The sequence below is a fragment of the Epinephelus lanceolatus genome, chromosome 14 (assembly GCF_041903045.1).
Source record: "Epinephelus lanceolatus isolate andai-2023 chromosome 14, ASM4190304v1, whole genome shotgun sequence".
In the NCBI taxonomy this organism is placed as follows: Eukaryota; Metazoa; Chordata; class Actinopteri; order Perciformes; family Serranidae; genus Epinephelus; species Epinephelus lanceolatus.
Window position 1 is genome coordinate 35,282,518 of NC_135747.1, and position 24,463 is coordinate 35,306,980.

Here is a 24,463-nt window from a genome sequence, read left to right on the forward strand (position 1 = left end):
GTCATTTTGCAGCGTGTGCAAAAAGATCTTCAAACTTTGCACAGTGGGCGTCAATGCGGTGAAATCACACATGCTGTCAGATAGTCACAAGTCGGCGGTTAAAGGCAGGCAGCAGTTAACTGTGCCAAATTTCTTTGCTGTGACCAGCAACGCAACTTCTGCTGTCGCCACCACAACTGCAGCTGCTGCTGCTACCACCACCACACTTGCCGCTACAGTGACTGCCTCCAGCCTTTTCAGGTTAGAGTTAGTTTTTCACATCATTCTTCAGGCTGGTTTTGTTATTTTTGAAATGTGCAAATAAATTCTGAGACTGTGAACCGTCTTGTGAGCCATTTCTAATTCACTATAGAGTGACAGTTAATGTAAATTTAGATTTTCTCAAATATTCAAGATTAGCATTGTCAAATGCTTACAATTTTGTTTATATATATATATATATATATATATATATATATATATAAAATAAATAAATAAAAAACTGTATCTGGACATGGGCATTAAATTTGTTTAAAGTGGCATTAAAAAGGGCATTAAAAAGCATTAAATTAGATTTGCTGATACCTGCAGAAACCCTGTTACAGCTAGGCGTGAGGTCTTCAGGTTAAGGCAAAGATTAAGTTAATAAAGAACTTTGAAGAGTACAGTGTTGCTAGCTTTACAGAAAGTGCAGAGACGACCCAACGTGAGCCACGAGAACAAGCATTAGGTACACAATTTTGAAAAAGTGAGTTTTTAGGGAGTCATTAAAGCTACTGTTTCCGGAACATTACATTACATTGAAAAGCCAATACTTAACAAGTTAACTGAAGCCCTGTTTCCACCAATTCTATATTAATTTCGGCCGGGTTATGTGAACTGCATATATTCTAATCCTCACTTGGAGAAAAAAAAAAGATTTGCGGAGCTTTGGGCTACGGCAACACTAAACCCCTGAGCTTGCCTGAGAGGGACTAAATGCACAAACCTGCTGTTAGAGAGAGGGACTCTCTGCCTTGTTCTATGGATGATGAACGAGGTTCAGACTTCCCTCTGTGTCACTGTTTATGAGGAAATACAGTGAGTGCTGGACGGAGTAGTGAGTGACAGCAACCCTGCCCACATTTAAGAGTACTGTTTGCAGTGGAAACGCTAGGGTCTAGGTACCATGTCTGAAGGGTTACTGTTGGTTCCAATGTTACCATACTGAAAGTGTTTGATGGAAACGGGGCTTAAGCTAACCAACAATACCTACTTGTCAGATTATCTCTGTATTGCTCTTCTTCCCACTTCCTTTCCTTAAGTGCTCGCCAGCAAAGGTGAAAATAAAAGCCAACTTAAGATTCACTCTTGTTTTGGAACGGGCCTTGTCCACTTGGCGTTTTGCCTCTCTGTAGTTGTGTTTTTTGGCACAGTGTCTGTGATTTTTGGAGCTTCCTCTTGGTAGCTGATCGCTACCTTTTTATAAAATACCAGCCTCGCTTGTGTGATGTTTTTGGCTGCAGACTTCACGCCCACAAACATCCTGACCACAGCACAGTAAGATGACAATAAGAAAATACAGGCAGAGGTCAAAGTGCGTACAGATAGATACACCACCACACACTTTAAATGGGGCCTATGTCATGATTGCGAGAGATTACTTTTGTGCAAGCTTTGTGTTTTTGGCAAATCTTGCCTAGTATACCTTTAAAATTTAAAATAATTCTCGCCTATCTGAGGGAAGCATGTTCGAGATTTAGGCCTATTTTGGACCTGATGTGATGATAGGGAAAAAAAATTAAAGCCATCAGGAGAGCAGGACCTCGTAAAAGCTGATCCAATGTGCTGCTGTAATGTGGGCTACAGGTAGATCCAGGCAGAGTGTCCATGTCTATTACAGACCATATTTCAAGGTGGTTAAAATGCCGCCCGGTATAATGAGTTAAATCACAGAGGGGCACAGAGAATATTTTATCCCTCACCTCCCCCTGTAATGTTACAGCCATTCGAATGGGGCTATGGATGGAATACAAATAGAAAGAAAGAAAAAATCCACCATGTGCGTATGCATTTATATAAGCAAAGCCTGATTTAATGCGTAAAAAGAAAAGACTGTTGAGAAAATGAAACCAAGGAGGTGTGGGACGATAAAAAGATCTCAAGGACACTTGTAGTTTTCAGTGAGGTCACATTGGTAATAGACTAATGTAGCTCTCACCTTCACAGTTTATAGGAGCAGCCTTGAGGGAAAAGGCCAGCCAGAGTCAGCCGAGCTGTGGGCTTCAGGGAGGCCTGTGTGGGCCGCCTGCTGAAAGGGTGCCCTTCATTTCTAGACAGCGTGCCCTTTTTAAAATACAATCATAGATAGAGAGTGAGTGGCAGCCTCACTGTTGTCTGTCCCCAATGCTGCGGTACACTCACTCGACAGTGTGGCCTCAAGAGCCTCATTTGTGCAAACTCATCCTGCTGAGTCCCACGTGGGGTTAAATTTAAGCAAAAACTCCATGGTTAAGGTTAGAGGGTGTAGTTTCAGTTAAATTGAGTTAAATATTAACCGAAATAACATTATTTTTCCTAATAGAAGCGGTGTTTAAGGAGATTTAAGGAGATTTACTGGCATCTGGTGATGAGGATTGCGGATTGCAACCACCTCATTGTCCAGGAGGTTTTTACTGGGATCAGAATCATCTGCAGAAGTCTCTTTCTCTCCAAAACAGGACCTGATGATTTAAACCAGTAAAAACACTGAGTAAAGCAGTTTGACCTTATAACTTGTCCTTGACACTTTGGCATGTGGGAGATGGCCATTAACCCAGCACCTGCTAATGTGTGCTCACCTTTTAGGAGGTTTTTAGTGTAAGCCGAATTATCGCCGAGTTCACCTGAAGCTATTGTTTATGTTCCAGGACACCGTGTCAAGTTATGCTTCTTACATGCATTGTGTCTTTTCAAAATACACTTCTATTTTCACAGGGAATGTAGTTTCTGCTCGTTAGATGCATACTGTACAGTCCTTTGTGAAATGTAAATGACCCCAATGTTCAGTAGTTGATGTTTTAAATTTGCAGTTGTATCGTATTTACATTGCCTCCATTTTGTTACTTCCCATGAACCAGGAAGTGCTTTTATTTTGGCAAGACAGTAGACAAAAAGGTTACTGACCGATATTGACAAAGGTAAATGGTGCAATAACGTTAGTAAGACAGAGATAAACGACACGGAAAATAAAGAAATAATGACAAACGAGGGCAACAAGGTTTTAACCACACTTATTTGTGTCTCATTGCCTAATTCTTTTGAGTTTATGGTGTAATTGCTAACCTCTGAGCTAAGTTTAATGCATTGTTTTGTTTGTTTAATTTTCTTCTCAGCTCTTACGTTGGTCGATGGAGTTAATTGAGAACAGAATAAACTGCATTAGACCATCCATCCAGTATTATTTCAACCGGGAGGTTGTAAGTCTGTAAAACACCTTGTATTTACGTTAATTTCCTTGTGCAACAAAAGCACGTGGTTAGGTTTAGAAAAAACATCAGGAAGTGAACAGCGGACTCTTGGGTGAAAGTCCAGGGTTTGGTGAACCTATCCACCTCCCTCCCGTTCGCTCTATAGGGACTTTCCAGCTCCTTATATTATGTACTTGCAGCATAATCAATGGTCACTAGTTGGTGCATTTCATAATGCTGCGAAAGGTGCTTTTGTGCGTTGGTATCGTATGTGGACGACCACTGACAAAGTGCCAGTAATTGACGACTTAGGTTGGTGGCTGCTGAGTCAACAGCTGCTGCTGCCTGGTGTGTATTATACCGCCACAAAAGGTGCCTTTGTGCATTGGTATTTAACACCTAGGTAACTGATGAAACAACAGTATTTGACAGGTTTGGAATGAGAACTGCCTGAACAAACAGACCTGGGGTCTTATTTATAAAACAGTGCGTAGGATCCATACTAAAAATGTCCGTACAAACAAATGCCAAAAATGCTTCCAGCTCACCATCTGCATGGCCAATTTCTTGTCTCCAAACTGTTTGTGAGCATTTGTCAAAGATTCCCCATCAAGTCTGTTTTTTATACAGTAGATCACAACTGATGTGTGACAAGTGGCGTACGCCTCTTAAAGGTCTTGTTTTGTGCATATGCAATGTTTAGAAATGAGATCCTTGGTGATTTAAACTAGTGAAAACACTGAATAAAGAATTTTCACATTAAAAAATCTGTGTTTTTCCAACTTTGCTCCTCACAGAGAGGCTGCCAACTACAGTGGCCAATGCGAAAACGGGAGTGACCCTATCTAGAGCCAGTGTTTGGTTCGTCCATTCTGGGCTACTGTAGAAACATAGCAGTGCAACATGGCGATCTCCAGAGACAAGGTCTTGCTCCCTATGCAGATACAAACGGCTCATTGTAAGAAAATAAAACCACAACAGTCCTCACAACAGACACACCTTTTAAATTACATTCTGTTCTGCCAATATATCCTCATACATACGTCGCACTCAATCTTTAAATCAAGCAGGTGCTGTGAGTGCCTAAACACAACAATAAAAATGTGCTTTAGTTACTATGTGGATATTGTAATTCAGCAACTGATTTAATACAGATGTTCATTGTTCCCAGAGGATGAATCCTGCAGACTTTTGTGATCCCCTGACTTTTCCTCAGACTCCACCATGAAGCTGACATGTTTGATTCACAGTGAAATGTCTCTACAACTACCAGATGGATTGCCATGAATTTTGGCAGAGACACTCATGCCAGCCCCTCCATTGGCTACACCTTCAATGAGGGAAGCAAACTGAGCAGGGAATGCTCAGCTGCAGGATTGCAGCTCCACATGAACAGGGCCTGGCTTTTAGGGCCATGCAGCTGGGGATTTTGTTGGAACTGACTGCTGCAGGTGATTTTAAAAAGTGTTGTTTCTTTATGTCAGTTAAATTATCTCGAGGATGGTTTGTCCTTTTCCATTACCTGGAGGTATGAAACACAAAGATAAACACATTAAACTACTCAAACACTTTTGTGCTTGTCAATGTCACGGAGGGGGCGGACATGGAGTACTCAAAACAAAAAATGCATCTAAAAGCTATTTGATGGCCCACAATAATGCCTTAGGCACTAGTTTATATTTGTCTCAACTGGTTAAAGACGATTTTTAAAGCTGTGGTAGGCAGTTTTATTTTGGCATTGCTGGGCAGATATTTATCATAATAATCTCTGACCATATTGTAATTCAAGTGGTATGAGAGAAAACTAGACTTCTGCACCTCCTCTTGGCGAGTGCACATCCCTTTGGTGAAAGCCTGATTTCATGGCGAAAAGTTCTGCAGAAAAAAGTTTCTATTCCAGCATTGGCAACAACTGCCTACACTGCAAAGCAACCCCATAAAGGAAGATGGACTGAAAAAATAGAGTCTGACAATAAACAAAAAAAACCAAAACGTATCAATATTAGCGAAGCGTTTTTCAGAGACAACAAAATTTTGCTGAAAGTTTAGCCTTCTGCTAACCGGAGCCAAAGACTCATGGCTGCAGCCTCAAGTACATGTTCATTTAGCTAACGTTAGCTACAGGCTCAAATCACTCCGCCCTCACTCCCCGCCACTACAGACCACCTAGCATGGAGGAGAGCGGGCAGCAGCTCTGGAGACTGACCCTCTATCAGCAGCAGCAACAACCTGAATCCAGCCAGTGCAAACCTGAGCTCCATCGGATGGGACAGCTCTGACTCCCTGCTTGAGCTGCAAACGTTCTGTTGCTGCCGTTACACAGGTTAGAACAGTGCTGCTGCTGGCCACCAGTCCGCTGTGACACCCAAAGCTGGGGGGGTTTACGCTGGCTGAACTCAAGCTGCTACACCTGCCGACAGATGATCCATCTCCTGAGCTGCAGCCTACTCCATTCCCAGGGAAAAAGTCCACAGTGGCAGGGAGCATGGCGGAGGGACCATGGGGGGGCTAGCTTGCTAATTCTTGTCTCATTTGAGGTCTGATAAAGGAGAGAGCACAGGGGAAGGAGTGACTGCGAATCAGCTGTGTGCAAATCTACAATGAAACGAGATTTAATAAATCAATGTATGGGAAACACTGAGTTACTTTATGAAGCATGTGCAAATGACTGTGGTCATCTGGTGGGAGGAGCTAAGGACAGAGAGGGAGAGCTCCAGCAGGAGATTGTATTTTCAAACGTGTTTTTTCCCTTTTCCAGATTTGTGCCTACCCCAGCTTTAAAGCTTTGTGTGCACTCCTGTGTCGTGTGTGAATGTGGGTGGAGGGGTGGTGGAATAATACCCTCAGTCCTACGGCACAGCACCTCACATAAGATGTCACACTGTTACATCATTTAGAGTCACGATCAGGTTCCTTTTTTAACAAGATGCCAAAGTCAATCAAATCACCTCTCATTAATCACACAGGTATTAAAGACTGATTATGAATAATGCCAGTGAGACATTTTACCTGCTTAGCATTTAAATGAAAGTGGCAGTAAATGATATTCATAAAAGTGAATGCAAAGCACCAGTTAAAGTGACTGTAACAGCAGAAGCTTACCTACTTTTCACTGTTGCATATTATAATCCCATCATCATTAACCAAAGCTATCTGCTCCTCCCTCCATCTTTCCACTCCTCCTCCACACCTGCCTGCTGTTCCTCTGCATCTTCTCTCATCTCTCTCCATAGTTTTCTGACCTCCATCAAACTTTCAGTTCTACACTTCCTCCTCCGATCCAGCTGCACCTCCCTCTAAAGCTCCTCTCTTTCTTCCTTTTTCTCCCTTTTTTCCTTCATAATATCACGATGACGATAATATTGTAATAAAAATACTTGCTTTTGAATTAGTCGGTGAACATCTAGTTTGTCTGTGTTTTGACATATGGATGTGAATATTAATGTAAATATGGTCCTGCATACATAAAACCCTGCTGTCTCTGGTTTTTCATAATGTCAAAGCCCAGTAAAAATGCAGACGCTACTTGTTGGTTTGGTCGGATAATGCTTCAATTTACTGAAGGGGACACAGAAAAAAACATAGGAAATGATAAGGGAGGCAAGTTATTGAGATTACTAGCTACATCACATTTGCTCGACGGATCATACATAACCTTAAATAACTTATCCCCATACAGTGATTTGAGTATCTTACGAAGCAGCCCTATCATTTAGATTAGGTTTGGGAAAAGAATCATGGTTTGGCATGGTCACCTTATATATTTAACGTAACTGTGACAGGTGTGGTTTGAACCCAATAGCAGCGCCAAAGACGAGTAAGTCAGTTTGTAATGAGCTTTAATATACTGCTTGTCAAACACAGAATGAGCAGGCAGGTTGACTTGGAGCCTTCCAAGACACAGGCAAAGGTGAGAGCAGGTGGCTTGATGAGGCGGGTGTGGTGGACAGACAGTAGTGGGAGATGTGTGGACAGGTGATAAGATGGCAGATAGGTGTCGTGGAGAGGCGGGATGAGTGGAAATTTATCTGAGAGAGTGGCATGTATGGCAGATTCGAAGTGCACAATGTGACAGTAACATGACAACATGAACCCCACGAACCCCACGAACCCCAGTCCTGTGCTTGTTTTTTTCCAATCTGTCACCCAAACCACCTCCCTTAGAAGATCATCATCACATCAAAACTCTACATTTCAACAGCAATGTGATTAATATGGTTGGTGGTTAGGTTTAAGTACAAAAGCCACTTGGTTATGGTTAACAAAAGGATCATATTAGGTCTGAAAATACAGAGTTTTGGTGACAAAATCCCAGCTGGAAACACAATAATGGGTTGGTATACAATCCACTTTTCGTCTGAAAAGACTCGTTTGTTGGTCTCAAACAGTGCTGAAACTTGGTAGGTATGCTGTCTTGGTGTCACACCATCCATCATCTCCTCCACCTATCAACTCAAATACTATGTCTCTTTAGAAATGTTGATAAGAAAAGTATGAAACATACAAATGGATTGCAGAAAGGTATAATGCTTTTTGCCGGTCACCAGGTAACCGGCAAAAAGCTGTGTAACGGGTAAAAATATGTGTATACATATATAAATTGACAGGTACGGGCACGGGTAAAAATGAACTGCACGCGGACAGGCAGCAGATAAGAACAAAAGCTTTATTTTTCAGGATAAAACAAAGTAAAAAGATGTGCAGTATCTGTGTAATATTTTGACATCTAAATCACTATTATGAAGCTGCAATTCCTTTTATTAGGAAAGTCAATGACACAAGTTGAACCTTAGACCCTGTCGTCTCATTTGTCACCAACATGGAGGACTCCAGTGTTGAAACTTTGGGAGTAGCATGCTAAAATGTTTCCTAACCTGGCAGTGATTGCACAGAATGTTTTCACCATCCTGACATAAAGTGCAGCCAGTGAAAGAGACTTTTCCTCTGCTTGATTTTTACTTCAAGAAAGAGGAACTCAACTTAATGTGAGTGACTGTAGCCTGTGTGTGTTTAATCACAGGTGCAGGTCGGGTTGCGGGACTATTATTAACCAGTGCAGGTGAGTGTGGGTTTGACTTAATGACAGGTAACAGGTCAAATCTGGTACTGAGCTTTAAGGGTATGGGCAGGTGCAGGTTTTCAAAAATAGACTCGTGCAAGACTCCTTTACAATGCCAACATTTCCTTCTGGGCTGCCTTTGGGTCACAGTCCCGTGTTTGTTTGTCTCATCCATCCACCCTGACTACCCTCCTTTGCGGACTTTGTTGCTTATTATACCACAGCACCTGACTTCCTTCTTCACCAGATGAGGGAGCCTGCAGCACATAGATCATGTGATCATAGCTTCCTGGTTTGTGAGTATGTGGGTTTTATGCAGATTATATTGCATTCATTTTTAGAGCTTCCCCCGAATTTTCCTAGACGACCAATAGTCATCATTTAGGGCCATTAGTCGACTAGTCGCCCACATGTTTATGATATTAATGTAATTATTAAATGATATATTTTGGTGGTTTGAGTTGAAGGTGTGAGAAAGAATAGTATCAGTAACATTGTTAACACTGTGCTACATTACAGAGAAATACAAAACCGTACTAATGAACCTTCATTAATATACGCCTATATTTTATCTACAAGTGCACGTCACACACTGAGCGAGCCGCCTGTTAATGACGCTGTGGGCTAATGGGCATGTAGCTACTTCCATGTTTCAGATGATACGTCATGTTTGTAGTCGACCAATGAAGATGAGTTCACATATCACCTTGGGTTCGTCCTTCACCTTCTCAAAATGATCCCACACTTTGGATTTCCTGCCCGACATGTTATTAACTAGCCTGTGGAATAACCGCAGGTACCAGCCCTGGAAATTGCAGCACACATGCTGTGTCTTTAACCAGCTTTTTTTTTCTGCAACTAAGCGACCAATAAAATCTAATGACTAATGACCTTTCTGGTCGACTAACGTTTGCTTGACTATTAGGGGGCAGCCCTATTACTTTTAGTAGGTCTAAGTAGAAACAGCGAATGTGAACAGCCTCTCTTAAAATATTAAAAAATAAAATGGGGCTTTAAGTCAATGGTAACTGTTCCATTTAATGTTTTCTGGTTATGTTTACAAAAATGTAAAGGTGTGGATATTTTCACATAGCTGGAAGAAATAGTCACATCTGCAACCTCAGATTTACTCATTTATCACAATGTTAGTTCCTCTTGGCTGTCACCATCTTCTCTTGTCACTGCCATCCTCCACCCGTCCAGTAGTTGCACATCACGTATTCTCGCCTTCTCCGGTCAGCTGAAAGCCACACCCACCAACGCACCTGCCCCTCATTCTCTTATCAGTCACTCAGTACATATACCAGCCCCTCCTCCCCAGTTCGTTCAACCAGATCATCTGTTGCGCTCTGTAGCTTTTTAGTGCCTTTTTGAACTTCATCTGATCTGCATTTGAGTCCTCACATCAAAAACATGACAGGAAGGCTAAAATATGAACAAAAACAAAGCAAAGTAATCCAGTGCGTTATTGATCTGACTTAGAAAGTCTTCTGCTTTTATCTACACAGAGTAATGGAGCCTTGTTGGTCGTGATTCCTTTCATGTTTTACTCCTAATTCTTTCCCAGTATGGTTCTTCCTCTATTTATTATGCAGCTCTTCTGATAACAGCAAGTGTTGATGATGGTCGTGGTGGGGGACATTTCCATATCCCTTCCAGTTATAATATGGAGAGAAAAAATAGCTGCGCGGCTTGCTAATGGTCTTGTCTTGAATCTGCAGACATACTGTACATTTGGACCATAAAATCTAAAAACTCCATTTGCCATCCCCCGCTGCTAAAGCCCCGCTGAGCTGACACGCTTTTTCATTTTCACTAATGAAAAGTAAAAAAGAATGAGGTGCTGTATAGATTTTAAATTTTAAGCAGGAGTGCAAAACAGTGTGAAGAGAGGAACAGATGTATAGGGTCAGGTCAGAAAGTTGTCTTTTGTGACTCACCACTTTAAAACACATAATCCATCACTTTAAACCTGTTATGTCAAAACACAAGCTACCCAGGTGATTAAAATGATACAGCCTAATGAATCCAAAGTAATTATCAAAGCAAGAGTTATTTAAGCTCACAGCCTATCTCACACTTCTCCTGAAATACTGTGTGGAAATTACAGTATGTCTTATTATGTGTCAATCACGTTCACAGAATAAAGCTCTAATGTAGTTAGTGTGTTCATCAGCACAGCAGGGCACTTTTAATCAAAACCTTTATCATGCAGTAAGACCGTGATCAAAGACTTCAGGGAGACGTTCAAGAGCTTTAAATGAATTAAAGGAACAACATAAAAAGACACCTTTGACGCTGCAGGCCACTGTTCCAAACCAACAAACAACTTAACTGGTTATTTTTTAGCGGTCCATTACTAGTGCCACAAAAAGCTGTTGTATTTTACCAAGACATTGCTGCGTTTCCTGCCAGAATCTTGACACAAAAAACAGTATTTTTAAGTCCAAACGAGGTCCTTTCTCGACCATAACCAAGCAGTTTTTGTATCTAAACATATCCACACATCAACCAAAGCACTGCTGAAATGTAGCGTTTCAGTGTATCTGCTCCATGTACAAATGTAATGTATCTGTGGTTGCAGAAGCCTGCAATGTCAGAAACACTGAAAGCAAAAACAGTGCTTGTAATTAAAAATAAACAGACTCTTAAGCCCAGTTCAAACCAAAGATTTGCGATGAGACAAAACCGTTTTAGAACATTGCAGAAAAAGTTGCAGCGGTGTGATGTGGCCGGTCTGAGCTCGACTCAAGCCAGCTGATGGTGTCACCTGCAACTCAGCTGGTCAAATCACCAGTGGCTGGTTTTAGAACGTAAAGCACGTCACCTAGCCTGGAAATCCAGACTCAAATCTAGAAAGATTTTGGGTCTGGCCCTCACCGATACACCGGGGCGGCGCTAACTGAGGCATTTCAAATGCCACCGCACGCAATTGGATAGCACAATGGCCAATCAGAGCAAAAAACAAGGTGACGTATTCATTGCACTAAGCCCCATTGGTTTGCCAAACAGTGGGGCTAACTGATATATTATGCTTTTGCTGTATCCCGTCGGCAAACTGGCAAAAACGTCCTTCCTGGAAACGAAGGCTTCTAGGGCAGTCTTCTGTTCCTCTCTCACGGAAAAAGATAAGTGTAGTTGGCTTAGCATTTCTTGCAAAGCTAAATTGAATGGATGCGGTCCTTCGGCAGCCACCATCTTGGCTGTTTACTTTTTGACTCCTACAGCGCAGCGCTGTCCTCATCATGTTACGCCTGCCCAGAGCCCGCATCGGATAGACTGATCTGATTGATCCGACAGGTGATTCAGCGGGCTCTGCTCGTCGGGGCCAGATCCCTGTGCAGTGCAAATTAGAATTTGCCAGAGGCGGGGCATCTGGATTTCCAGGTTACACGTCACCTGTTTCTACAGCCAAATGTTTAAATGTGTATTATTAAATTTGTACTCATTCAAAGGCAGTGTAATGAAGGACTGAAAGACGCTTAAAACCGCTTATTTTTTTATCATGTTGATTTCTGTGTTTCTCTGGAACAAAAGAAGAATAAATAACAACAAAAAACAAAAGAAACGCCAATATAAAAACACTTGGTCCAGAATTTCAAAATCGGTGCATCTGTAGCTCAATTAGAAAGTTACTTTGTACATTTTATTATTTCACAATGTCATTTGTAATTCATTTTTTTTATTGATTTGTAACATGTTTTTATAATTTTATTGATTTATATATTTCAAATATCATATTATCTTATTTTTTATTAGCTAGATGCTTTATTTCCATTTTGGTAATACATGTGTAGTACTTTGACTGTTTAGCTGCAGCAAGCAACATGTTTATCTAGTGCCGTCACTGCCAACCTGCTCGTTGAAAACTCCTCTGGTCAAGTCAAAATGACTGCAGACAACACGTTCGCTTGCTGCAGCAGGTGCTCTGTCCCTGCCAAGCGCTCTGTTTCTGTCCTCACAGTGTGCCAGTGTCGGAGGGTGGATGTGCTACTGCCCACTGTATGTGCTCATGCCTCCGACACACACACATTCTCACTGACTGATTAATTGGCGCTGCTTACTTATGTTATTGTGTTGTATTGATTATGAGCACAGTCCATCTGATGCTCGTTTTGTTTGTTTTTCTGCGTTTCTTTACTACTACAAATGCAGCTGTAGCCAGTATCTCACTATCACTATCCTCATTCATATTTTAAGAAGCTACAAATTATATTCAGCCACAAAATAAACCTGAAAAGCTGCAAATCAGAACAGAAGTACAGAGAGTTGTTGCATAGCGATGATACACTGTCTCATCTAGCTGCATTGGTGTGAACCGGCAGGTTTATAGAGCGTTGCAGAATGACGCATTGCAAGTAGTTGCCTGTTTAAACTCTTTGGTCTGAACTGGGCTTTACATGCTCATCATTCCCACAGCAGTTGAAAAGTCCCTTTTACTGCTCTATTTTTCAGTTCACATGCATTTTCATCACCTCCATTTTTATCAATTAATTTTCTTCCAACCCTCATAGCTGTAGAGACATATCAGTAAAAGCCAAAAATATTAACTTCATGGTGGTGCAGCAGATAAAGGCAGGTTAGTCAGAGTCATCTGGAGGGATCATGATTGTCCCTACGGAAGTTAATGGTTATCCATCAAGTTTTCCAGTCCATCAGACAGACAGACATTGCTATAGAGACTTGGCAGAACGTAAACACTGGGCTTTTGGGCCAACAACAAATGCTGTTTTTGTTAGCTTGAAAGCTCTGGCAGCTATAAATGGACCTTCAGAATAAGCAGGAAGGTTTGAAACAGAATCAATGATGTAAAGACGTACACAGTGCAGTAAGAAACAGAGCAGGAAAAAATCAGCCCTTTGGAGAATCGCTGAAAAGTGAAATCTGATCTGAGAAACCAAATAAAAGACATGAGATCAGGTACAAGTGGAGAGGAAAATCTAAACCAAGCGCATCTGGGTAAACAAACTGCCAGCTGAAAACCAAGCATGACCGAACATGAGTCAGAGAAAATCAACTTTTTTTTTTACTTTACTTTTCGAGTTGAAAAAAAGGTTACCTTTAATTTGAGTTTACTCTTGTTTTTACAGCAGCGAGGGAACTCGTGTCTTAAAGTTGAACCAGCTTGAACTGTTTTACAGTGTACCTTTTATGAGCCCAGAAGAACACTATCAAAGTGCTTTTCACCGTCTTTATTCTACAACGCTTTGCTTCTCCTGAAAAGAAGCTTTGGAGGTAAAATCCCACTGGAAACTACAGGGTTTAGTCGTTCTTTATTCAATTTGCCTCAAACCTTTGTAAAAGAATTAAAAGGAATCAACAGGAGGAATTCCTCTGTAGAGTCATTTACCACAGATTTGTAGGGAATATTTGCTTTAAAGGCAAATCAAAGTTACAGGAACAATAGTGTCTGTGCATAGAGTGTCTGGGAACGCACAGCTCCCAAATCAGTTTGTAATAAGTTGGTAACACTGGGAGAAGACAAAGTGATTGTGTTTAAGCAGGGAATTTTTATAGGTTAATATTTATAGCCACGTTATCAGAAATGTCTCAGCAGCTACTGTGCATTCAAATTAGGTAATGGGAAGGTGCATCACTGCAGACCCTTCACATCCTGGACACAACCTGTTCCCCTCAGTGCTACTGACCACTGTGCACCGAAACAACCAGACACATGAACAGTCACAAGCTGTTATTCTGGCCTTGTTTACACCTGGTATTAACAAACGTCTTTGGTGATTGATCACAAGAGGACAGCGCTAACTACAACTGTGAACAACCACCAAAACGCAATTTGATCCCAACAGTCAAACCACTTGCTGTGGTGGTCTGGGACGCATTTGACCACATATCTTTTGTAGTGTAAACGCTAATGCTTCCTGTTGTGTATGTTGACAGCAGTAAACAAGGAAGCAGTCCTGAGCGCTTGTAAGGAGGCAGATTGAGCCGGTGGATGGGTCACAAAAAAGCAGACTTTGGCCCAGGACTTACCCCTGGAGTCGCGTATTTGGATCCGTATGAACTTTGAGTCATTCTAAGGTACGTCCTCAGCATGTTTCTTTTCCTAAACCTAATCTCTCTAACTTTAAGTTAATTACGTAACTGTACTTTAAGGACATAACATCATTCGTGGGGCTGAAATTCATAGGATGTCATACCAACTGTTGTAGGAGAACACGTTGATGCAGGACATGGTGGTGGTTCTGATGACAGCATGCCAAACCTACCTACTTTACAATGAGTTGGACGGAGTGTTACAACCATTGTTTTGCTCTAAGGAACGAGATGTGTTGAATTCTGCTGACAGCAATATCTCCAGCTGTAGTGACACAACTGTTACCGTGACTAGGGGGGTTGCATGGGTCTAACAATCACCAACTTTCACCCAGGAGGCATGTATGAATATGAAGCCAAACCCTCCTCTTTATTCTAAACCCAACCACGTGTGGAAGGAAAATAGCGTCAATTTGCAGTGTTGCATCGACATAGTATGTTTATTCTTAAAGAGACTGTAAGCAAACTGTACATTTCCTGTGAAAACAAAAGTGTACAGTCCCTGACAAAAGTCTTGTCGCTTATCCTAGTTGTAGGAACAACAAATAATAACCTGACTTGTAGTTGATCAATTGGGATCAGAAATAGCTTATATGAAAGGCAAAGGTCTTTAGATTATGCTTATTATACCAAAATAAAGTTGTGTATCATTCATTGAGTTTTATCATTTAATTAGGACAGAAAGGTCAGATCTTGCTTGGACAAAAGTCTTGTCGTGTCTTTAAACAATTCAACCAATCACAGATTAGAGCTCCACCTGTGACAAATAAAGTAATTAACACATTCCCAGGTGTGTATAAAAAGAACCCCAGCACACCAGACCTTCATGTGAAGTGCAACCTGACCGCTGACAACATGCCAAAGATTCAACCACAGACCAAAGTGCTGATCATCAAGAGCCTGAAGACCAAGTCTGCTGCTGAGGTGGCAGACATCTTCAGTGTATCCAAACGTCAAGTGGAGAGGATAAAAAAAGATTTGAAGAAACTGGTGACACTTCATGACAAGCCCAGGTCAGGCAGACCCCTTAACACAACTGTTAGAGAGGACCGTTTGTTGCTTCGGCAGTCCAGGGCCAGCCCTTTTTCAACTGCAGCAGAGCTACATCAGAACTGGTCACCAGAAACCCCTGTATCTACCAGAACAGTTTGTCGAATTCTCTCACGCAATGGTCTCCATGGCCGAATTACTGCTCACAAACCAGCATTAAACAGAAGACAACAAAAGAATCGTGCTGCATTTGCCAAGGCCCACAGCTTGCAGAAAGGATGGACAGTGGAAAAGTGGCAGAAGGTTGATTTTTCTGATGAATCATCCATTGAACTGCATCCCAATTGCCGCAAATACTGCAGAAGACCTGTTGGAACCCGCATGGACCCAAGATTCACCCAGAAAACAGTCAAGTTTGGTGGAGGAAAAATCATGGTTTGGAGTTACATCCAGTATGGGGGTGTGCGAGAGACCTGCAGAGTGGATGGCAACATCAACAGCCTGAAGTATCAAGAGGTTCTCGCTGCCCATCACATTCCAAACCACAAGAGAGGGCAAATTCTTCAGCAGGATGGTGCTCCTTCTCATACTTCAGCCTCCACATCAAAGTTCCTGAAAGTGAAGAAGGTCAATGTGCTCCAGGATTGGCCAGCCCAATCACCAGACATGAACATTATTGAGCATGTCTGGGGTAAGATGAAGGAGGAGGCTTGGAAGATGAAACCAAAGAATCTTGATTCTTGACTCTGAGAGTCCTGCAAGACTGCTTTCTTTGCCATTCCAGATGACTTCATCAATAAGTTATTTGAGTCATTGCCGAGACGTATGGATGCAGTCCTCCAAGCTCATGGGAGTCATACACGATATTAATTCTTTTTCCCAAGGCACCATGACTTTATGTTCTGATGTTATTGGAGCATGTTTGTGTATTCAAAATAAAGTATCATTTCTACAGTACACTATTTTTGTATGCGACAAGACTTTTGTCCAAGCAAGATCTGACCTTTCTGTCCTAATTAAATGATAAAATTCAGTGAATGATGCACAACTTTATTTTGGTATAATAAGCATAATCTAGAGGCCTTTGCCTTTCATATAAGCCATTTCTGATTCCAATTGATCAACTACAAGTCAAGTTATTATTTGTTGTTCCTACAACTTGGATAAGCGACAAGACTTTTGTCAGGGACTGTATATTAAAAAAACAAGTATCTATCTATCTATCTATCCATCTACCTACCTACCTACCTCCCTACCTCTATATGGTGACACCAATTAGTTGCAGTTTTGAGTATTTTCCAGGTGTTTATATGTCTCACCTTTTGGACAGATTTTGTTCATGCCACGACCGTGCAAGAGAGTCACAAAACTTCACATATCTAGTTAAATACCGTATCTAAAAATCTATTTGATGAACGGACACGAAATTTAGTCCCGACATTAATGGCTCCCAGATGATGTATCTTGTCTTGTCTGTATCTTGACAACTATTGGATGGATCGCCATGACATCAAAGATTTATGGGGCGACCTCTAGCTCACCGGGTAGAGTGTGTGCCCCCTGACTAGCAGCCCCTTGCTGCACTTAACCCCCCACCCTCTCTTTCCCCACCTTTCCTGTCCATCTTAGTTGTCCTATCAGTGAAGGCAAAATCGGCTAAAAAATAATCTTGTCTCATGCAGGATGATCTGTCATTACTTTGGCGGTCCTCTGACTCTTGTTTATGTCGTCAGTCTCTTTGGACTCATCAGGTGATCCACATACACCATGGTGAACATTTAAGTGGGATGTCTTCTATGAATTTTCACTAAGGTTTGAACTCACTTCAGACACACTAGACAAAGGAAAGGCATCTCTGACAACAAACGAGGGTCTACAGAAACCAAACTGTGCCTGCAGCTGTGTATGTAAGCCTTGTTGCTATAAGCAGTTGAATAGCAGATACACATCTATCGCCGAAAGATAAAAGTTTTGTGTGTGTGTATGTATGTAGGAGGGCTGTTTAAAGGAGGCATGCTCTGTAGGTGAGGGGGCTGTGGATGGGCGAGCCACATTTCTTCTTTTAGCTCTTTCTTTTTAGAGCGTATGAAGAGGGAAAGATCTGTGAGCGCCGAGCACTTCTCTCCAACATGTTGGATTTATCTCTTATGCATCTCAACAGCCTGAGAGTGTGTGCTCGGTGAAAAGAGCTGATATACTGTACAGGACACAAGGACAGGACTCGAGTTGCTATAAATAACACAGTCCAGTGTGCTTTTGTTTTATTCCCATTTGCTGACTGTATCATTCACATTGCTGTTTAATAGGCACTATACTGTAGTTTTAAATCAGTGAGGGATTGCTGCTCTGTTTGGCCAATACTGACCTTGAATTTGATATTAACACCACATCAGTGCTGTCTATATGGGCCACTCTGATGATGAATGTGCACCGGGCTGACCTATAAGAGGTGGGACACACTGGAGAGTCCAAAAAAGGGGGGGGGGGACTCTAACCTTTCAGCTCATTTACTGTAGCCTAAGGGTGCCTTTTACAACCTTTTTGTCATCTTCAACCAAACTCTGATGCATTTGTCCGTTAAGTTTGATTAAGTGATTTAACATGAATTCCAATAATTAAAGCTGCAAGTGGGTCCTCGCACCGTCGCACATGTGGGTGGGGGATGCTGGTGGGGGGCGTACCTATCGACACATCTATGCATTTCAGAGTTAGATGGTATTTCTGGCTTGGAATACATGGCTTTGGAAATGACCTATTGCAAAACATTTCAGGAAGTGGCACAAGAGAACACACACTAATTTTATGTGGTGTTGCTGCATATCATGTGTAGATCACTCAGTGTAGATGTCATGTAAATCAGATGATCCTTGTCACATAAGGGGCTGTACACATGCTGCGTTTTTTGCGTGCTCATATTCATTGTTTTCAATGAGGATGTACGGCGGGCGCTTTCAAACACCAGAGCGACGCCAGACCGGCTTCCACGCGTTCCCGAACACCTATTTTTCAGAGATGTTCAGAGTTCAACTTTTGGAATGCAGCAGCAGGCATCGCATGTCATGTGACGAGTGACAACCAATCACAGCCAACAGATATCTTTCCCTTCTTCCGTAAATTTCAGTCTGTGGTAAATATGGAAAGGTTGATCACTTTGGTGCAGGGCTGAGCTTTACATCTGTCCCACGCATGATAGGCCTACACACAAACAGCGCCTGGGAGAAGATCAGCTCTGCACTCAAGATTTCAGATAAAGACTACAATACGGTGCTTGTTAAAGTTGCTTAGCAACCTCAATCGCGACCTACCACAATGCTCTTGAAAGCTGGCACAAAAAAGTTACAAAAGTAGCACCCAGCGCTGACCTCTCGTTTTCCAGTCAGTTAAAGATGTGGCATGTGTACGGCCCCTTAGACTCACTTCCTGTTTTCAGTATCCAGCATGTGATATTTGGGGCAGATTGGACGGTGCAAAATGAAGTTACAACAGCCTCCTGTGCTATGAACATTGAAATTCACCAGGCTGCAACAGCAATGCCGTTCCATGAAAACACAAACGCTTCACAAGCTGGTACCATGAAAGTCTTGAGATTCTTCTGCCTAACTTTGAGATGGATCTGTGAACACTTTAGGAGGAGTTTTGTAAGGTTACATACCTGTCAAGTGCCTAAAACAGGGTGTTCTCATGTAAACTATAATTGTTCAAACTGTCAATGATTCATCTGATCATAAAGATATCCACATACAGTGTCACAAGTTGTATGCGCAAGCAAATATGTCTTGTCTTTATATTGTATTTTTGTACACAGACGATTGTCTGTTTTATGTGGCATGCCATGGACCTTTCTCTGTGCCCTTTATAAAGTCATTTTATATTATTATTATTAACTTTTCCTTCACAGTTTAGCTTCACATTAGTCGGAGGGTTATGCCCCCCAAATATGAAATGAATCCGATAACCCTCCAGAAGGAGCTTGAAAATTTTGCTTAAAATACATGAAGAATGACCTCCATGTGGGCGTAGCTAATGAGACCGTATGAGAACGAGGTCCAAAATGATGAGACGAATATACGTCCCAAATTCCAGGAATATCAAAGCAACCTTTTCACGCATTAGGGGAGCTATGGAGCCCACTAAACATGTGTGAACCCAGTCACTTTATATTCTTCCAGAGTCAACAAGGTTTGATGTGTGTGCCGAGTTTCATGAGTTTTTTAGTATACCAAGGGGATCAAAATTACCTTTCCTTATCCACTTTGAGGGTCCAAGGACAGAGGGTTTCATATGTTGTAAAGCCCTCTGAGGCATGTTTTGATTTGTGATATTGGCCTATAAAAATAAAATTGAATTGGATTACATTGACTTGAAATCCATCTGCTATTTTTAAAACAAAGGTGTGTTCAGCTTGTGTTTTTCCTTCTCCATGTCTCCCCCACCCCCTTTTTTACGACACACCTTTATTTTTATTGTCCTGCTTTTACTATAACTGTGAGTCATTATTTACAACATATTAGGTCCTGTTGCAGACTTGATAATACATCATGTCTTGGTGCGCTGTGTGACAACAGAGAAGAAAAAAAAAACCTAAACAGCACAGCAAAGTGCAGAATAAGAATAAAAACGACGATGCAGGATCACAGCCTGTAGAACTGTTACAGCCCAGTCACCAGAAGAAAATGTTAGCATTAAATGTTCCTGCAAGCCATCAATATGTTACATTTGTACCCTTGTCCCACAAGACCGATAACATCATGGGGGTGGAGCTGGACTCTCTGGTGGCAGTGTCAGGGAGGAGGATGCTCACTAAGACACATGTCATCTTGAACAATGTCTCCCACCCACTCTACGATGTGCTGGTCAGACACAGGAGCACATTCAGTGATGGTCTCTTCCCTCCAAAATGCACCAGAGCACCACAGGAAGTCATTCCTGCCGCTTGCTATCAGCCTGTACCACTCATCCCTCAGACTGCCAGCCGCTCTGAGTCAATAGCCTGGCATTTGGACTTTTTAACTTACATTTATAATTCATAATTATCTATTGGGTGCATTAGTTCAACTGCCGCAATAATTTGTGCAATTATTCAACTGTGAAGTATTTTTCACCTCTTGAATGTAAATATTAATTCGATATACAATGCACACAATTGTACATATTTCTTATGTTTACTCTTATTTTATTGTTGTTTTATAGTTTTAGCCTCAGCACAGTGACAATATATATTTCATTTTAATATACATGGTAGCATATTGCACATTTATTTTTATTTTAATGCACATTTCATTTCTACTTTATTTTATTTATTGCTTTGTATGTACACACATTAGAGCTTAGATTCACTGCTCGAGCCCGAACCCGACCCGAACCCGTAATTTCCCGCCACTATCCTCGGGCTCGGCAGGGTCGGGCTCCTCATAATAGACCTAGGCTATGGAACCAACTACTTATCACACCTGGAGCGGCGCGGATCACAATGCTGGTATATGACAGCAAAAAGACGGGGACCTTGACACTAAAGAGGCACATGGCGAAGGCTTGCCATAGAAAGAAAGACGAGAGTCAGCCTTCAATGTCCACGTTCATATCCTTAAAAAAATGTCGGGTTTAAACCAGGTTCGGGCTCATAATTACAGTTAAAGGGATGGGCCGGGCCTGGCTTGGACAGAACATGCACGGGCTTGGGTGGGGTCAGGCTGGATTTTTTGGGCCCGATCTAAGCTCTAACACACATTTATTTCTCCTCTCTTTTCCTCTCGTCTCGTCTCATCTCATTCTCGTCTCGTCAGGGGAATGGTAAAGGACTGCCAATCTGCAATCCACCGCAGACTACTGTTCGAGACCAACACCCAGCTTTTTAAATATTTTTAGTCACTAAACAGATGTTTTTAATGACCTGTTTTTTTACAGAGACAGAGCTGCATTCCTTGCCAAGATAGTGCCACAAAAAGCAATCCTTTTTCTACAGAGACATTGCTGCATTTCCAGTCAGGATTGTGCCACCAATAGTTGGTATATTGAGCCAAAACATGATCTTTTTCTGACTATATCCAAGTAGTTTTTGTGTCCAAACCTAAGCACATGTTAACCACAGTGCTGTCCAAACATAAAGGAAGTTTCAATCTATCCACCACATAATAATGTACAAATGTAACGTATCCGTTGTTTGCAGAAACATACAATACCAACAGCAATTGATCTGACTATCAAATAAATGACCATGAATCAGTCCATGACACTTATGTTTAGTTTCTTGGTTCATTTATTTGTGAGTGTTCACACAGAATTGATCACTCAGGATTAAGAGGATGTAATTGTGTTCTCATATATTTCACATATTTGCCTGCTTATTTGAGCATTGCTGAGCTTTTAGTTTAGTTTTTGTGTGACTTATCTGATATAATGAAAGTTACTGTCTGAACACAGCTGTAGAAAATAAGTGTTACCTTTCAGAAATCCACCTATCCAAAGTTTACTTTAAATTCATGATATTTTGAGGCACAATAAGGCTGAACTAAAGCTGTCTTCGAAATTTACTCTGAGTCAGAATGCTTTCTATGAAAGAGAGGGGAGAGACCCGGGAGCGTCTGCGGAGACTGTGGTTTGACAGATAGAAAAAGAAAAAGAAAAAAAAAAAATCAAAGTGCTCTAATGTGTTTTACAGAGAAATTCAGGCTGAATCGATTCGGCTGAACTGAAACGTCGGGCGGTTTTCACACCAAACCACTGGCTTATTCTTTAGGGTCTGTTTATACAGTTTGAGCTGTGAAAGAACAAAAACAACTTGGTCCAGAGTGCTGCTTTTATTTCAGCCCGAGTTAAGAGGATAGATGAACTAAATATCTTGTAGCAATCAATAGATATCGATCAATCCACTGAAATGCTTTTATTTCGGGCATGGTATGGGCCAAATTAAAAAATGGCATGCTGTTAATGGAGAGAAGGGGGAGAAATAGGATACTGTGCCGTATGAAGCTGCTTTGTTTTTCCTCCTGACCTGTCTGGACTCTCAGTGCTGTTTTGGTTAATGAAACAGGAAATACGGGAGAAAATGATTTAAAGGCTTATAGTTGTGGTTCAAAACTATTTTTCAAAACTGAATATTGAATTTACATGCAAAATATGAATCCTGCTGTATCTCGTTTTGTCTGCAGAGAGGCCAACAGCCAGATTTGTTAAGGTTGTGTTTTGCCAAATTGAAGCTGGATATAAAATGGGAAGCAGCTACTGGGACCCACCATAACAACCCTGACGTGTGTGCACTACTAATTTGCCCTGCCAAGTATATTTTGCAGAAAAATGTAATTGGTGCCTGAATTATTTGACCTTGGTTGAGGTCAGGGGAATATTCTGTTTCTGAGAAATGTTAATGAATTTTACACATCTGTGTGAAAAGAAAAAACTTTACCCATACATTACCAAGTGTTGTGGGTGCCTAACCATGACATGTTTGTCAGTGCAAATTCAAATCATCGGTGAACAATATAAAGTTGGCCTTTTAACATGTGGGTCTATGGGGATTGACCCACTCTTGGAGCCAGCCTCAAGTGGCCGTTAGAGGAACTGCAGTTTCTTGCACTTCTTTTCAGCCATAGATGTGTCTTCAAGTCATCTAATCCCATCTTTCCATTTGAATTTGTATGCAGTCATAACCTCTAAAATTAGCATCACACTGTGTCTGAGCACAATGTAAAATATGGCACATAGATTACATCTTTTTAGACAATTTTTTTTATCAATTGACCCTTCGCTAAGTCCCGCCCCTGGATGCAGACTGGCCAATCATAACGTAGCATCAGGCCGGCTCAGACCAGGGTCTGACAACAACACAGCTGTGCTCCATTGACTCTAATGCAGTCGTTTCAGATTTCCTTCATTTTCAGGCTGGTGTTGTGGATTAGGAGCTAAATGTTGTGTCTGGGGCACGTCGTGTATTAATGATACTCGTTACCTGGAGAGGTTGGAAAAAGACATACGTTTCTTCCCTGTTCCAAAACCAAAATCAAACCCTGAAAAGTGTAGGGTTAGCTAGCTAGCTACTGAAGATATAGCCTACTGAATGTATACACATGCTGCTTTTGCTTTTTAATGATTGTAACAGTGAAACAAAGACCGACCCTGCTGTACAGGAACCAGTGAAGGGAAGCAGCGAAACTTTGCTGATATTCAACCAGCTGTGTGTCATCACAGTGTGTGCAGATGAATGTTGTTTGACTTCCCCTGGAGATCCCTGCCTGTCAGGTGGTGGAGGACCAGACACTCTTCATCTGCACACACTGTGATGCCACACAGCTGGTTCAGTATCAGCAAAGTTTCCCTTTATATTCATTGTCTTGTGTGGCGATCAGCAGTGATGTGGTGGTTCACTTTTACACTGTGATCTGTAGCCTATAGTTCGGCTTTAGCTTCTAACTGTCTTTGTCTTTTTAACCTGTTGTTGCTGCTGAGTCAGGTTGACATCCTGGATATATCCTTCAAACACAGACTGTAGACCCCTCTGTCTGCTTCTCTCTGGAATCACTGGTTCATTTCTCCAAAAATATGATAATATTTTATCAGGGAGTGCAGTTAGTTACAGTGTGGGCTCCATGCTTACTGCGACAGCTTGTTGGACCATCACAAAGGGGTGGGGCTTAGCGAAAGGTCAATTATTAAGTAGTTATTTGGTTGAAACTATATTCAGTTGGTTTCAGTTTTTCTCTTCTGTCAAAGTTTTTTAAATTAACATTTAAAGAGAATCTTTAGACTGTGTTGGTCAATCTAGTTTGTGCACTGTGGTGGTACAATATATAATTAAGTTTAAGCCCAAACGGTTCAAGCTCTGTGACATTAATATAAAAAGCATGCGTGTTCGGTTATTACATTAAAAGACTGTTACATTAACACAGAAGCATTCCAAAGAGAGGCTGTAGCAATGTAAATCAATCTAACGGCTGAGATATTAGATCAGTAGCGTAAC